Source organism: Eretmochelys imbricata, chromosome 1, assembly GCF_965152235.1.
Source record: "Eretmochelys imbricata isolate rEreImb1 chromosome 1, rEreImb1.hap1, whole genome shotgun sequence".
In the NCBI taxonomy this organism is placed as follows: domain Eukaryota; kingdom Metazoa; phylum Chordata; order Testudines; family Cheloniidae; genus Eretmochelys; species Eretmochelys imbricata.
The window spans coordinates 197,600,626-197,614,920 of NC_135572.1; positions in this window are offsets into that span (position 1 = coordinate 197,600,626).

Here is a 14,295-nt window from a genome sequence, read left to right on the forward strand (position 1 = left end):
GGGGATCATGTCTTTTCCTTGCTTCTTTATGATGCATACAGAAATCCAGATAGCGCTGCTCTTCCAAAAGATTTGATGGAGGACCAGAAATCGGGAGGGAAGAGGGGGCAGAATACAGATTAAGGGGAATCCTGAACTGTAGCTTCCTCAGCTTAATGGAAAGTGATTTTGGTGATCAGCATCTAGAGAGATTCTCTATTTAAAAACAAAAACAAAAAACAAAAAACAGTGAGCTTTTTGCTCAATCATTTGCTCAGTTTAAACAGGTTTCCACCAGAGAGTCTTAAACTGTTCGACTAACCTATCTCCTCTCGACTGAAAGCCGGGAAAGATGGAACTTGGAGTGCAGCCTCTTGGAATGTCACAAGCCTGCTGAGAGTCCTCTAGCCAAAACATGGGAGCCAAGGCCTAAAAAACACCACACACCACCAGACATGAATTGTTTAACAAACATGAAGGCCATTCTGCTACACCAGTAACGAAGGGTATCTTTTGTTTCCCCTTGCTTTGCAGGTCAAAAAAGAGCTGCTAGTGAACAGTTGCTATGAGTCAACAGGTGACGAGTGTCACTTAGAAGGTTCCTAAAAGATGCTGCCATTTCATGGTCTTTGAGTTGTGGGATAACCTTGTGGTGTAATTCAGATATTGCAGTGGTTGCACTGCACTTCATATTAACAGCTGTTAGGAACGTCTATAGCAAACAGAGGTGGGCTTCAGCCATACTCCATATCTGAGACTTTCCCAGGAGGAATCCCACTCAGTGTGGAGACACAGGATATTCATTTTGCAAGTAGGTGTGCAACAAACACAGTTCAAGTAGACTCCTGAATCTAGTGTAGGAGTTTCCCCGAGTGGTCAGAAAGCTACGAAACCAAGGCAGACATTCTGGATGGGATTTTCAAAAGGCATCAGCCTAATTCTGCTCTCTCTCCCATTGAAGTCCATGTAAGGTAAACCATTGATTTCTAATGGGAGCAGAGTTTTGCCAATGCTAAGACTTTTGAGCCTCCTCCCCCAGCCTTCTCCTGAGTGTCCAACAATTTTGATTTTAATCCAGGATCCAGGAGCATGGATGAATATCATGCTCAAAACATAGTTTAGCCTTGGGGGAAGCCTTTAGCATCCATGCATCAGCCCAACTACTCAGATCTTTGCTGCCTTGAAACAGCATGAGAAGAGAACAAATGAAACCATGAGGCAGAGTTACTGGCAGAGCCAACTTTGCAACATGATGAAATGTTTAGTCTTTTTTTTTGATAGGCTTGTTATTTCTGACACGTTGTTTGGAGGACCTTACCTGGCAGCAGCCTTTTGGAAGAGAGGGAAAGAGGAGAGGAAGTAATACTGACCATACTGAAAGCTTTTACTCACACACTCTCCAACCATGTTCTAGAGTAACAAAAAACAAAAAACAAACAAAAAAAAAAAGGATCTGGTATCCTTAGACAGTCTTATTGGATATTTCATTGCACACAGTTTTCAGATCACAGCGAGGAGTTGTTCCCCATGACTTATTCCAGAACCCACGTTGCTGTCATTTAGGACGTCCCAGTTCCCTACACTACACTAGAGGGGAGCTTGTAAAGGTTGGGGGCAAAGAGTCCTTAGACACAAGACTAATGGCCATAATGTAAGGAGTGTGGGAGGAAGGGAAGAAAATATCAGGGATTCCCAAAGGGACAGGCACACCTCCATGACAGAAGTATCAATCACTCTGCATCCCTTTTCTAAAAAAGAGTCTTTTAGTTTTCATAAACATATTTAGTGCTGTATGGAGTCCCAGCTTACCATGTGATCAGACAAATACATGTGACAATAGTTGCAAAGCAGGGAGGAACCAAAACCTAGCTAGTGAGGAGAGCAATGTTTCTTTGGCCAGAAATGGGTTTGAAAGTGCTGTTCTACTCTGAATAGAAAGTGCCTTTTTTACAGTTGCTAACTGCTGGCTTCAAATGCCTGAGATACGCTTTTATTTTTTTGGTCCCCTAGGCCTTGTAGAGCTGGCACAGTTCACAGGAAGTGAGCTGGAGTCCATACATACTTTAGATCATCAACAGAATTGTTTACAGCTTTCTAGTCTGATGCATCTGTGCAAACCATTTGAAGGCCCTCTGATTTCACAGGTGTCATAATGTTGTCTCAACATCCTTTATTACTGGTGATGATGCATGAAATGTAAGGAAGCCAGCTTGACTCTCAGAGCTCAGGCAGAGTTTGCAGGGCTGGAAGTTTGAGAAAACTTTTCTACTTTTAAACTGAGTACATTTGACCCAGACAGACAGACCAAAAAAAAAAAAAAAAAAAAATGGGACCCTACAGATTTTCCTACAATGTCTCTTTTCAGAGTAGGCCCACCCATTAAGGAAGAATCTGAGAGAGGACACTTGGTTTAGAGTAAATGGAAGGCTGCAGTCATAGGACATGACTGGAAAGAAGGCACACAACAGAGAGAACAACAGAGAGCCAGGAAGTAGTTAAAGAGGATGTGGCAGAGTGAGGTGGTAGTATCAGACAACGAGAACAGGTATTTTATTTTATCATTGCTTCAGTGACTGGATCAATTATTCCATTTTCTGTACCAGATCAGAACTGGAAAAAATATGATGACAGCTGGAAAGTTAGATTATCTTCAAACACACTCAAAATTAGTAACATCAAGTACATGAGCAAAGAAAAGGAGTACTTGTGGCACCTTAGAGACTAATTTATTTGAGCATAAGCTTTCGTGAGCTACAGCTCACTTCATCAGATGTAGCTCACGAAAACTTATGCTCAAATAAATTGGTTAGTCTCTAAGGTGCCACAAGTACTCCTTTTCTTTTTGCAAATACAGACTACACGGCTGTTACTCTGAAACATGAGCAAAGAAATCATGCCCGACTCCATGCTTACGGGGTGGGGGAGGGTGTTTGTACTAATACAGTAATTAGAAGTTGAAGGCATTTCCACAAAAACATCTGAGAATCTGGAGTCATTTTTGCTCAAAGTGTACTACCTTCATAGCCTGCCAAACGAGTAAGAAGCAGACGCTGGTCAGAAATGGAAACTTTGACAGCAGTAAACCTCATTGCACACAAGTACCTCTGCCAGACTGACTAATGCAATTAAATTGCCCTTTCCGAAGTGGAGAACAAGAATTTCATTGCTATTATTTTTGTGTTGCAGTAGCACTTTGAGGCTACAGGCCCTCATTGTGCCAAGCACAGTAGTAAGAAACAGTTCCAGCCCTGAAGATCTCACAATCTAAGTAGATGGGACAGACAAAAGTGGGGCAGGGGGGGCGAGGTGGAAACCAAAGGAGGGGGACTTCCCTAAGATCACAGGCAGAGCAGAGAAATGATGCTCAAGTCTCCCAAGTCCCAATTTAGTGCCTTATGCATTAGATCATGTCTCATGTACTTTAATGATCTAATCATCTTCCAAGCTGAATGTCAAGATGTCATAGCACATAAGGATCCATTCATTTGCAGTCACCTTTGTGTTTGAATCACTTCCTTGTATTTATGTTACACAAAGGCACTGGAATTATCAATTTGTATAAAAGCAAATCCATTTTAAATTATACTTTTTCATTTGCACAATTAAACCCCCCCTGCCACCATTAACCATACCAAAACCCACCCTTTCTGGATGGTATGACCCATGTTAGGCCCACATTTTCACCTCACACACCACCAGTAGTTAACTGATATTACCACTATATACGGACAACACAAATGCTAAGTCTTCCAACTAGAGACATCAACCAGCTATCACCAGGTGCGCTTGAGAGGAAGGTCTCTCATCCCCTTGCCCCTGCATGTATAATATTGCAAAATAAGGCTACTGTGAGGTACTGTCATGGGGTGATGACTCACCAGTGCGGCGCCTCCTGTCAGCTGTCCTGGGAATTAGCTCTTCCAGCCAGGAGTGCACTTTGCAGACTGGCGTCTCACCTGCTGCTGTCCCCCATGTCCCTCCTTGACCCCGGTGCCCTCTTTGCCAGGGTGCCGCACCAGCAGTAACTCACAATCCAAGTCTCCCCACCCAGGGGATCCCCCAACCCTCTACCCCCACCTTGCCTCAGTGGCTACTGCCAGTCACCATCTAGCCCCCACTCCCTAGCACAGACTGCAGTCTACAAACCACTCAACATCAGCAAGAGGGGTTGGACCAGCTGCCTCTGCCTATCTCTAGCTGCCCCTCTGCAGCCCCAGTACCCTTTCATAGGCCTTTCACTAGGCCTGCAGCCTGGAGGTTTGCTCAGCTGGAGCTCCCCAGCATTGCTCCACCCTAGGTACTCATCATAGTTTCCCAGGCAGCCAGGGCCTTTAAGCCAGAGAGAGAGAGAGAGCGCACACACCTGTCTTTGCTACTAGCCCTCAGCCCTCTTAGAAGGGCCAGCTGGGCCCTGATTGCACTGGCCACAGCTGTGACTGCTTTCTCAATCAGCCTGCATTTACAGCCCTCTCCTGGGCTGCTTTAACCCCTTCAGGGCAGGAGCAGGGTAGTCACCCCGCTACAGGTACATACCTTCTTCTGAACCATCAGGTTTTAGTCACTGTTAGGTCTTTGGAGCAGGGACTGTTTGTTGTTCTGCATATGTGCCGTATCTAGCATGATAGAATCCTGGCCCATGACTGGTGCTCCTAGGCGCTATGGTTATGCAGATAAATAATTAATAATAAGATAGCCTGTGGGCTGAAGCAGTATATTCCTATCCAAAAAAATCACTACATGTTAAAAATCACCAGCAAAGGCAGGGTGGGGAGGGGTGATATGGGTTTGTCTCCCTTTTTTTGCTTCTCTATGAAGGTGACCTGAAAGGTTTTTCTTCTCTTCCCAAAACAAAAGTTTGTCCTAGCTTCTTTTTGCCAGTTAGAAATTCAGCTCTTCTGCCCTGCTTTCCCCCTGAAAAAACTCTGGATGGCTGGAGAATTAGTAGGTATCAAGAACATCATGCAAGTGAAACCTGATCTACTGAGAGGAAAGGCAATTTTTATTCAGGCCATTTAAGGTCTTATTTTTACTATTTAACTCTGTACCCTGGAAAAATGTAGAAAAAAGATCTGTGTTTAAAAAATACTGTATTTCCCAACACACGCACACCCTACTCCTGTCACCAAAGCTCACCATTCATTTTAGGTCTCCAAGAAGTCTGAGTAGAACTAGGGTAGATGGATATACCATTAACAATTCTCTATTTTATTAGAGTTCTCACAGTGTTTGGTATTTTTCTTAAAGCTCCAGCTGCTGAAATCAGATTTGAAAATCTCAGCTTTCATTTAAAAAAAAATTCTACTTCTCATAATTACTGGGGGTGGGGGGAACCACATTGAAAATGTGAACCCTACATGTTCCAATTCCAGAAGGCAAATAAAAACCACAAATGTGTTGCTTGTTTGTCTTTTAAATGTCATGATTTTTAAGCTAGTATAAGGATTTTTGAATCCCTGGGTTTCGCATTTCTGCCACTCTCTCTCAGGTTAAACAAACACATAGCAAACAACTTTAAAAAAACAACAACGACGACAACACCTTTCAGACTCCCTTTATACACCAGAAAGAGGCAAAACGGGACAATCTCCCAGGTCATTTAAAAAGATGACTTCTACACATGCATTTCCTTGTGTTTCCTTGGGAGGGAAGGTGCAACTGCATCATCCACACCTATGACACTTGATATGAGAGATGCAGTATTTACTAGATCCACGTTATGTGTGAATCAGAGTAAACAGACTCCACAGCAGAGCCAGACAAGGCGGTTGTACATACAGATCAGAGTTAGATTGCATTTATACCACAACAACAAGTTCCTGCATTTGGCTCATTCATATTTTTTGAGTCGCAGTCATGGGGAAACCCGAGTGAATCATGAACTGTGCTTTCCTTAGGGCTTCTCTGGAAATTTACATCTCTACTAGAACTTTTTATTCCTTTCCCAGACAGGGGACATTGAGATTATTACAATTTGGTATTTTGGCAAAACGTGTTATTGTAGCATTTACGAAGTAGACCAAAATGTATCCTTACTTGCTAGGCAGAGAACAGCCCTCATTGTCAAAAAGCACAACTATAGCATCTTCATCCTCAAATGCCTCCACTCTCTCCCTACTAAGGTCCTGATTCAAGGGAAAATACCCATGCAGGACACCATTTAGGCATATGCTTAACTTCAGTGGGACTTAAACATGGGCTGAAGCCTATTCCTGTTCAAGCCGTTATTCAGGCCGATTGAGTCTAATATGCTTAGCTTTAAACATGCATGAACTGGAGCCTCAATTTAGAATCCAGGTTAAACCTGCCCTTTCTCCTTAAAAATTTTCCATGAATTTGGTCAGACAGCCTCATATTAGCCTCTTCCCCTCCTAGCTCATCTAAGCACTGGTCTCCCATCTAGTCCTTCCCAACAATCTTGTTACAAAAGCCTTCTCATCCGCAGCGTCTAACATCCCAAATAACGAGATGGAGCAATCACAATAAAGTTAGATTCTCACCTAAACATGTTTTACTTCCTTGTCTATACCTGAAAGATTCTTTTTTCCCCCTCCTCTAGTACTGAATATTAGAGCTGGTCAAAATATTTTGTTAACCATAAAAGAAAAGTAAACTCCCACCCCATCAGAGAATGTGGTTTCATCAAAGTTGACATGCCCTCATGACAAAATGTTGATCTAAACATGTTTTTAAAGTTTTCCCATTGGAAAACTTGAATCAATAGTTTGAAACTAAATGAATTTTTGTATCAGCTGTGGCAAACTTGCCGGTACGATTATGATGGGTCCTACGCTTCCTCTTCTTGGGGGCGGGTTTCGTTTTCCTGCCCCTGAACTAGGGTATCTACTGTCCCACTAGTAACCCAGAGAAAGTTAGTGGAGAGGGAGGGACCTGGGCCCGCCCTCTACTCTGGGTCCCAGCCCAGGGGCCCTAGGGATAGTGGTAAACCACTTGAACTAGTGCTTCCTTCACCTGGGCTACTTCCCTCTCCTGCTCTTCAGCTTGTGGGGCTTCCTGCCCTCTCTCTCTCTCTGCACAAGCCGGGTGTCTCTTTACCTAGGGTCTGGTATTCTAGCCAGCCATGGCACTTCTCCAAACTGCACTCTGCTCCAACTCCTTTTCCTGGCTGATTGAAAGGGGTGCGGGGGGGTGGGGGGTTAATCAGGTGACTAGCTTCAGGTGCTTTAATTGGCTTCAGGTGCTTTTAATTAATCTATAGAAACCTTTCTTCCCTCTACAGAGAATAAGGTTTCTCCTCATCCTGGGGCTTACATATCTCTCCTATATCACTCTCCTGTTGCCTTCTGGCCATGCTGTATCACACAGCTTAAAATGTCACTTCATATTGGTTTTTGGAAACAAAAATTGTTTTCCATTTTCAGTTTTTTTATGTTTGGTGTTGTTTCTGCTACTCCCCTTTCTTTTTCATCTCTTGCCTTCACACACACAAACTTTTACCCCAACTGGAACGGTCTTTATGTTTTCCAACTTTTTCCAGTTGGAGAATAAAAATAATGTAAAAAGTGGGTTTCCACCCACTTCTCTAATTTTGACCAGTGTCTAGTGGAAAAAGAGATGGAGTAAAAAAAGGGAGGTGAAGAACTCTGAAAATCCAAAAAATGGGAAAAACATTTTTTTCAGAGTAGAAGCCGTGTTAGTCTGTATCCGCAAAAAGAGCAGGAGTCCTTGTGGCACCTTAGAGGCTAACAAATTTATTTGAGCATAAGCTTTCGTGGGCTAAAACCCACTTCATCAGATGCAACATTTTAAGACAACACCAAACAAAAGTTATTTCAACACTTTGTTGTTGTTTCAAAAACAACAAAATGAAAAGAAATTTCATGTTGTGCCTGGAGAAAGCTTTCTGCAGACAACCTGGCATTTTTCACAGCTATTGGATTTTCTCCCATTGGAAAAAGTTGGGGGTGTTTCCCAAGCAGCCCTGTGGAATACTACAATTAAATTTGACTTCTGATTGAACGCATGGTCAAACAATGTCTATTGTTCACCTCCTAAAACGTTAATACTGTCAAAGACTGGTATAATAAATATCCAAATAGACAGTAAGTTATTCCCATCTGACTGGTTATTGCTATGCACAGAGTTTGGTAAAAGCCTGCTTTTCACATTCAATGAGCTAAATCAAACATGCAAAAATCTCTGCTTCCTGATTATTAGAGCTGGTGTTCATTGGAATAAAGTTTCCATTAATTCCCCTTCACAGTATTCACAGTCCTCATTTGCTATTCTGATCAAAGAAAAATAATGGTTGGACAAAGAAAATATTGTGAGTGTTCGTTGAAATGTGTTTACACAAGGTATATTTGCATGCTTATTTTGAAAAGCTCTCTGTGGTTTCAAAGTCACTAATCTGGACTGGGAGGGGAACCTATACCACGTGGCCCCAGTGATCAGTCAGTTTAAACAGTGAACCACAAAGAGTAAATACTTGAATCAGACAAATAATTCATGTGAAATCCATAAACTGAAATATGTTTGGAAAAACAAACTCACAAAAATCAAAATCACTCAGATAATTTTGACCAGTTAACAAAAAGTATACAAAAATCAAAAGTTTCTTCTTCAAAAATTTAACACAAAAAGGGGTAAAATTAATAAAATTAATGTTCAGAGAACAGTTCACACAGCTCTATTAGTCATCTTTCAGAATCCAGTTTTTTCAGCACCTGGCATTTAATCATGTAGTCGTGATGGATCTGCTAAGCTCCCATCAATCTCCTACCCAATGCACATCACTTTTCCTGGGCCATTTCAATCCTGAACCAGGAAATGGCTGAGCTTTGTTTGGGAATTGGGACAGCAGCTGCATTGCAAGCAAGGAGCTGGAGGCAAAGGGGAGGCAGGAATAGTATGCAGAGCTGCGAGTGGAACAGACGAGAGAGTGACTGCCAGATGTTACAGCTGGGTGTAGGTCTGCGTGGGACTTATGGGGGCACAGCTGCAGGCAGGCAGCATGTCAGTGCAGAGGGGCCCTTACTTTTATAGAGGTTGGACAGGAGAGGGCACCCAGGCACTAGGCCTGAACAGCCCTGACTCTCGATTGGACTGCCCCAGGGACCCAAAGAAGAATTACTATTACTCACTTTGAACTGTAACTGTTTAAGTCTCTGTACCTAGGGTATTTGCAACCTGTCCCGCCATCCCTAGTAAAATGCCCTTTCCCTTAGCCATGTGTCTGTGTGATTATTGGGCCCCACCACGGCTAGCACTATGAGTCCTGGCTGCTGAAGCTCCTATGGTGCTTGCTTCCCAGTCATGGTACACTGAGAATGCTAGTGGCACCCTGGATATTTGGTGGGCTTTATTACTGAGCAGCGGTAATAGTCACATGGTAAATTGTGACACTTTTGAAATTCATAGTCATAACCAAGAGACTACCAGATCATTCTAATTATGGCAACTGTCCATCTCAGAAAACTCTGGTGTCTGCACCAAAGCAGGCACAGGAGAACGCTATACAATTCGGTCAGTGTGTGTCACACTGCAGCAGCACAAGTGGCTAAGGAGGCCACTTCTTGAGTGACAGTCCTTGCCCCAGATAATGCAGGTCTAAGGCACATGGCCAGAGAATGAAGCTGGTGCACTATTAGTGCTTGAGGCCTGCTGTGCTTTCCTTTTTGCTCTCTTAACTTTCCCTCCCTCAACCAGCCTCTGACTCCCTGGCACAGCCCTCTAGGGTAGCCTGTTAGCTGCATCTTCTCAGCTTGCAGTATTGACATTGAAAGTTTAAGTCTCCCTTACAAATGTCCTTCAACTTGATCCTAGGTCAGCCCAGTAGCCCAGAGTATCTGCAAGTTGTCTATTCAAGAGATATTTTGGAATATGTCCTTTGTCCGTCCAGTGCAGGCCAAGCCAACAGACTTGTTTTTGAGAATGGTGATTAGACTTGGCAATTTTGCTTTCTTAAGTACTTCAGTGGCAGGACCTTTGGTTTCCCACTTGAGATTTAAAAATACACCAACAAAGACAGCTGCTTAGCCTTCTCTTGAGCCTGCTGCCAGTGGTCCAAGTCTCGCTATCATACAATGGCATGCTCAGAATGTATAGCTCAGTGTTCTTTGTTAGTTTCCTATTATCTCACTGTAACAGGGTTGCACTCACCTCTCGCCAAGCGCATGTGGCTGCACTCTCTCTCTCTACCTGTTTGTGGCGGGTCTTCACTGACTCAGCCCTCTGGCCAAGTCATACACAATCTGTCTGTGAGATAAAAACAACACAAAGCCCTTTTAGGGTACAAGTCCAACAGGGGCCTCTCTCAGTGCTCTCTGTGACATCTCTCTCAGTTTGTCCCTGCTCCTTCCCTGGAGGCAATGTTTTCACCCTCTCAGGGCCTGTCTGGCCCCAGCTCTTCAGCTGGGCCACTACTGTTCAGTCCCCCCTCTCAAAGTCCAGGCCACTTTCCCAGTTGGGGGACCCAGGCCCACCCTCTACTCTGGGTCCCAGCCCAGGGACCTCATATATATTACAGCCATTTGCAACAACGCTTTAAATAAACCATGTTGCTGCTCTAATTCCCTAGGCCACTTCCCCAAGACTCCTGCACATTCTTCACCCTTACCTCAGGGCCAGGGCCTTGTCCTTGTGAAGTCCCAGCCGCCAGCCTGGAACACCATACACTCTCTTCCAGCTCTAACAAAGAACTAAACTCACTCTGGCCCTGCAGCTCTTCTTATACTGACCAGCTGGGCCCTGATTGGCTAATTCCCACACAGCCACTCTAGGCAGCTTGGAGGACCTTTTCGGGGGCAGGGTCTGGCAGGGCCACAAGTTCTCCAACAGGGGGCCTTGGGGCCTAGTATACCCCATCACACTCACATAGTCTCCATGTCCACTGAAGGTAGGACAAGAAGTAATAGGCTTAATTTGCAGCAAGAAAAATTTAGGTGAGTTAGTAGGACAAACTTTATAACTAAAAAAGGTAGTTAAACTCTGGAATAGTCTTCCAATGAAGGCTGTGGAATCCCCATCATTGGAGGTTTTTAAAAATAGTTTGGACAAAAACCTGTCAGGGATGGTCTGGGTTTACTTGGTCCTGCCCCAGTGCTGGGGGCTGAATTTGATGACCTCTTGAGGTCATTTCAGCCCTACATTTCTATTATATGCTTTGGTCAGTTGGCCTTTCTGATGCGAGAATTAAGCTAGTCATCTAGAGATAAATTGTACAGTGTAGTTGATCATAGCAGAACTTGTACACAACTTCTGGTTTGGCATTACTATTAGAATTTCTGGTGTAGTCAACACACCTTGTGCTATAATCATCTTCTTTAGACTGATGGTTAGTCCAAATTTGTCACAAACAAGCACAAAGTTATTGCAAAGTCACTGGTGCCCCTCTTCACTGCACGTGATGACCACTGCATCATCATTGAAAAGAAGTTCTCTTATCAGTAGGTGTGTGACTTTGCTGTTTGCTCTTAGACAAGCAAAGTTGAGTTTTCCATCTGACTCTTTGTGCTAGATGAGAAAGTATGACAAAGCAGCAAAGAGAAGAATATACCAAAGAGTTTTGGTGCCAAAAGACAGCCCTGTTTGACACCACTGTAGATTTCAAAGCTGTCAGATTGATCAGCATCACAATGGACTGTAGTCTTCATGCCATCATGGAAGGATTGAATCAGACTGCGGCAGACTGGGAGACAATCAGTTCTCTCTAGCAATTGGAAAGGGACCTTTCTGCTGACCAGGTCAAAAGCCTCTGGAAGATCTATGAAAGTCATATAGCGAGATTTCCCTTGTTCTTGACACTTTTCTTGCAAAATCCTTAGTGCGAAGACCATGTCAGTAATCAATCTACCATCTGGGAAGTTGCACTGACTATCTGGATATACATATTCAACAAGAACATGCTGTCTTAAGAATGATCTGTGCGAAAGCCTTGCCAGCAACACGAATGAGAGAGATTCCTCTGTAGTTGTTGAAATCACTCCAATATCCTCTGCCTTTACACAATGTCATGAAGTTGGCATCCTTTATGTCTTGTGGTATCCCTTCCTTTCTCCAGCAGGCAAGCAAGACATTGTGCAGATGTTTAAGCACGAGCTGACCTCCTTGGTTCGGTATGTTAGCTGGAGTTCCATCTTTTCTCATAGCACTTCCTGGTGCTAGGGAGGTGATTGTCTTTTCAAGCTCATTTATAGAGGGTCCTATATCAAGCTTTTTAATAGTCTGGAGCCTGGGGATCACATTTAGCACTGCTTCAGAAACAGGGATTTCACATGCATAGAATTTGTAATAGGGAAACAGCCAGCATAGCGACAGTTTGCTTCTGTCAATGATGATGTCTCCATTAAGAGATTTGAGCAGGGCAGTCTTCTCGACAGAAGGACATATTTATTTCTTGCTTCCATCGCACAGACTTCTTAGATCTCCATTCTTAGGAGTGGCAGCATTTAGTTTAATATATTTGTCATTTTGATGATTAATACTGCTTTTTTATTTTTAAGTTTTTTTCAGTTTTTAACCATTTTAATTTTCACAGGAAAGTAAGCGGGAAGTTAGGGTTAGGGCAGCACTGACAGTGCGGCTGCAGGAGCTCCCTGCACAGCCCAGGGGCCCGAGACATCCAAACACAAGGTACAGGGGAGGCTGCGGTCCTGGCCCAGTGGAACAGAGACCACCCCACTCAGAGGCTCAAAGAGGAGGATGAGCCCATGGCTGCGGGGGAAGCCACCCCAATGCTGAACAGCTCCTGCCTGGGGATGGCCCTGAACTCCTGGCCATGAGCGAGTGAGGCCAGGAGAGCAAAGCTGCAGAGGACTTCCTGCATGGCCAAGGGGCCAATGATGGCAGATCCTTGCAGGTAGTAGGTGCAGGAAAGGCTACGCTTGCCTTACTCTAATCAGTGGAAAATTTCTTTGTGAGTGTGAGGAGAAATCAATATTTAACAATGACTATCGATTTAAATCGAATCCCACCAAACCTACCCATCCTCAAAGGATGTTTGTATCTTCTCTCACATATCGAGCCAGTATGATTGAGCACACTGTCTTGCTGTTCAATGCAATGCAATCTTGGCCACTCTGACGTATCTGGGGAGAGGGGTTCAGGTTGTGGCAGAGATATGCTTGGCATTTTGCTTCAATGACTGCAAGTATTTCTTCAGAGCATGCTGCAACCCAGTCTTCATCTTGGCCAGTCTTTTCACCAAACGCTAAGGTTGCAGCTATATAGGTATTCATCCTGAGCGTGCATCAGCATGCAGGGAAGGTGCAGTCGATGACACAGATAGCTTCCCTGAGATTCGTAGTGAATTGGAGGCATCTTTTTTGGTCTTTTGTGTTGTTGACGTTAATGTGTGGACAACAGCTTTGTTTGGGACAACAGGATTTCCGTAATAAAAGCCTTATTTTGCAACATACAGGCTCACAGTCGGTGTCACAATCTGCAGTGTGAAAACTGGGAATATGGAACTATCCTGTAGGTGTTTTCTATGGGTGACAAATCCAGTTGCCACCTGTGTCCAGATCTGGAGTGTCTTCACAAGACCTTCCAGCGGTGACCACCATGGAAGTAAGTGTTGGTAATACCCAGTTCTCAGTGGGTGCAGAGCACCAGTAGTCTGTTCCCACTGTCATTCATTTTTCCCTCCACTCATGGTGACCAGTGCACAGTGGCCACATCTCTGAGCCAAAGCTAGCACAGAAGAATCCCAGTAGATAGAGTCACTCGCCTGATATTAGTTTACTGATGATGATGTGAAGTTCCTGATAGAACAAGTCCTTCTCTTCAAAAGATGAAGGCACATGTACGGCTGATGCTGGCAAAGCCACCTGTGCCAGACATTCTTATGATATATGTTCTGATGTTGCAGCGGAACTCCTTTGCAGTTATATCAATTGGCAGAGTCAGCCACTACTTCTTTTAGAGTGTTAATGTGTTCTTGCACAAAAGGTGAAAGTTAAAAGAAGGTGGAAAACAATATTGTCAGTAATATTTAATATCAGTAATAGCCTACCTGACTAGCTGGGAGACAAACATTCGGTTATTAAAAGTGATAGAACAGAATTGCCCAATTAATCTCAACAGCTTGTTATGTACAATGAGCTAGTGCCAAAATAAGATCAGGGTTTTATGGCTATATTGCTCTGTTCATAGGTGTCTGGGGAAATTAGTCAGTTTTCTAACTTACTAGATAGATTGACAAAAAAACCCTAGAGCATTTGAACTCAGGAGATCAATCTGTCCAGTGCTTGTTCATACAGTACACAGCAAAGAGCAGATCACTCTCCTCGCTGATAAAGTTTAACTTCAAGGCCAGATTTTCAGTGACAGCGTCTATTTTTGTGGATGCAGTTTTAT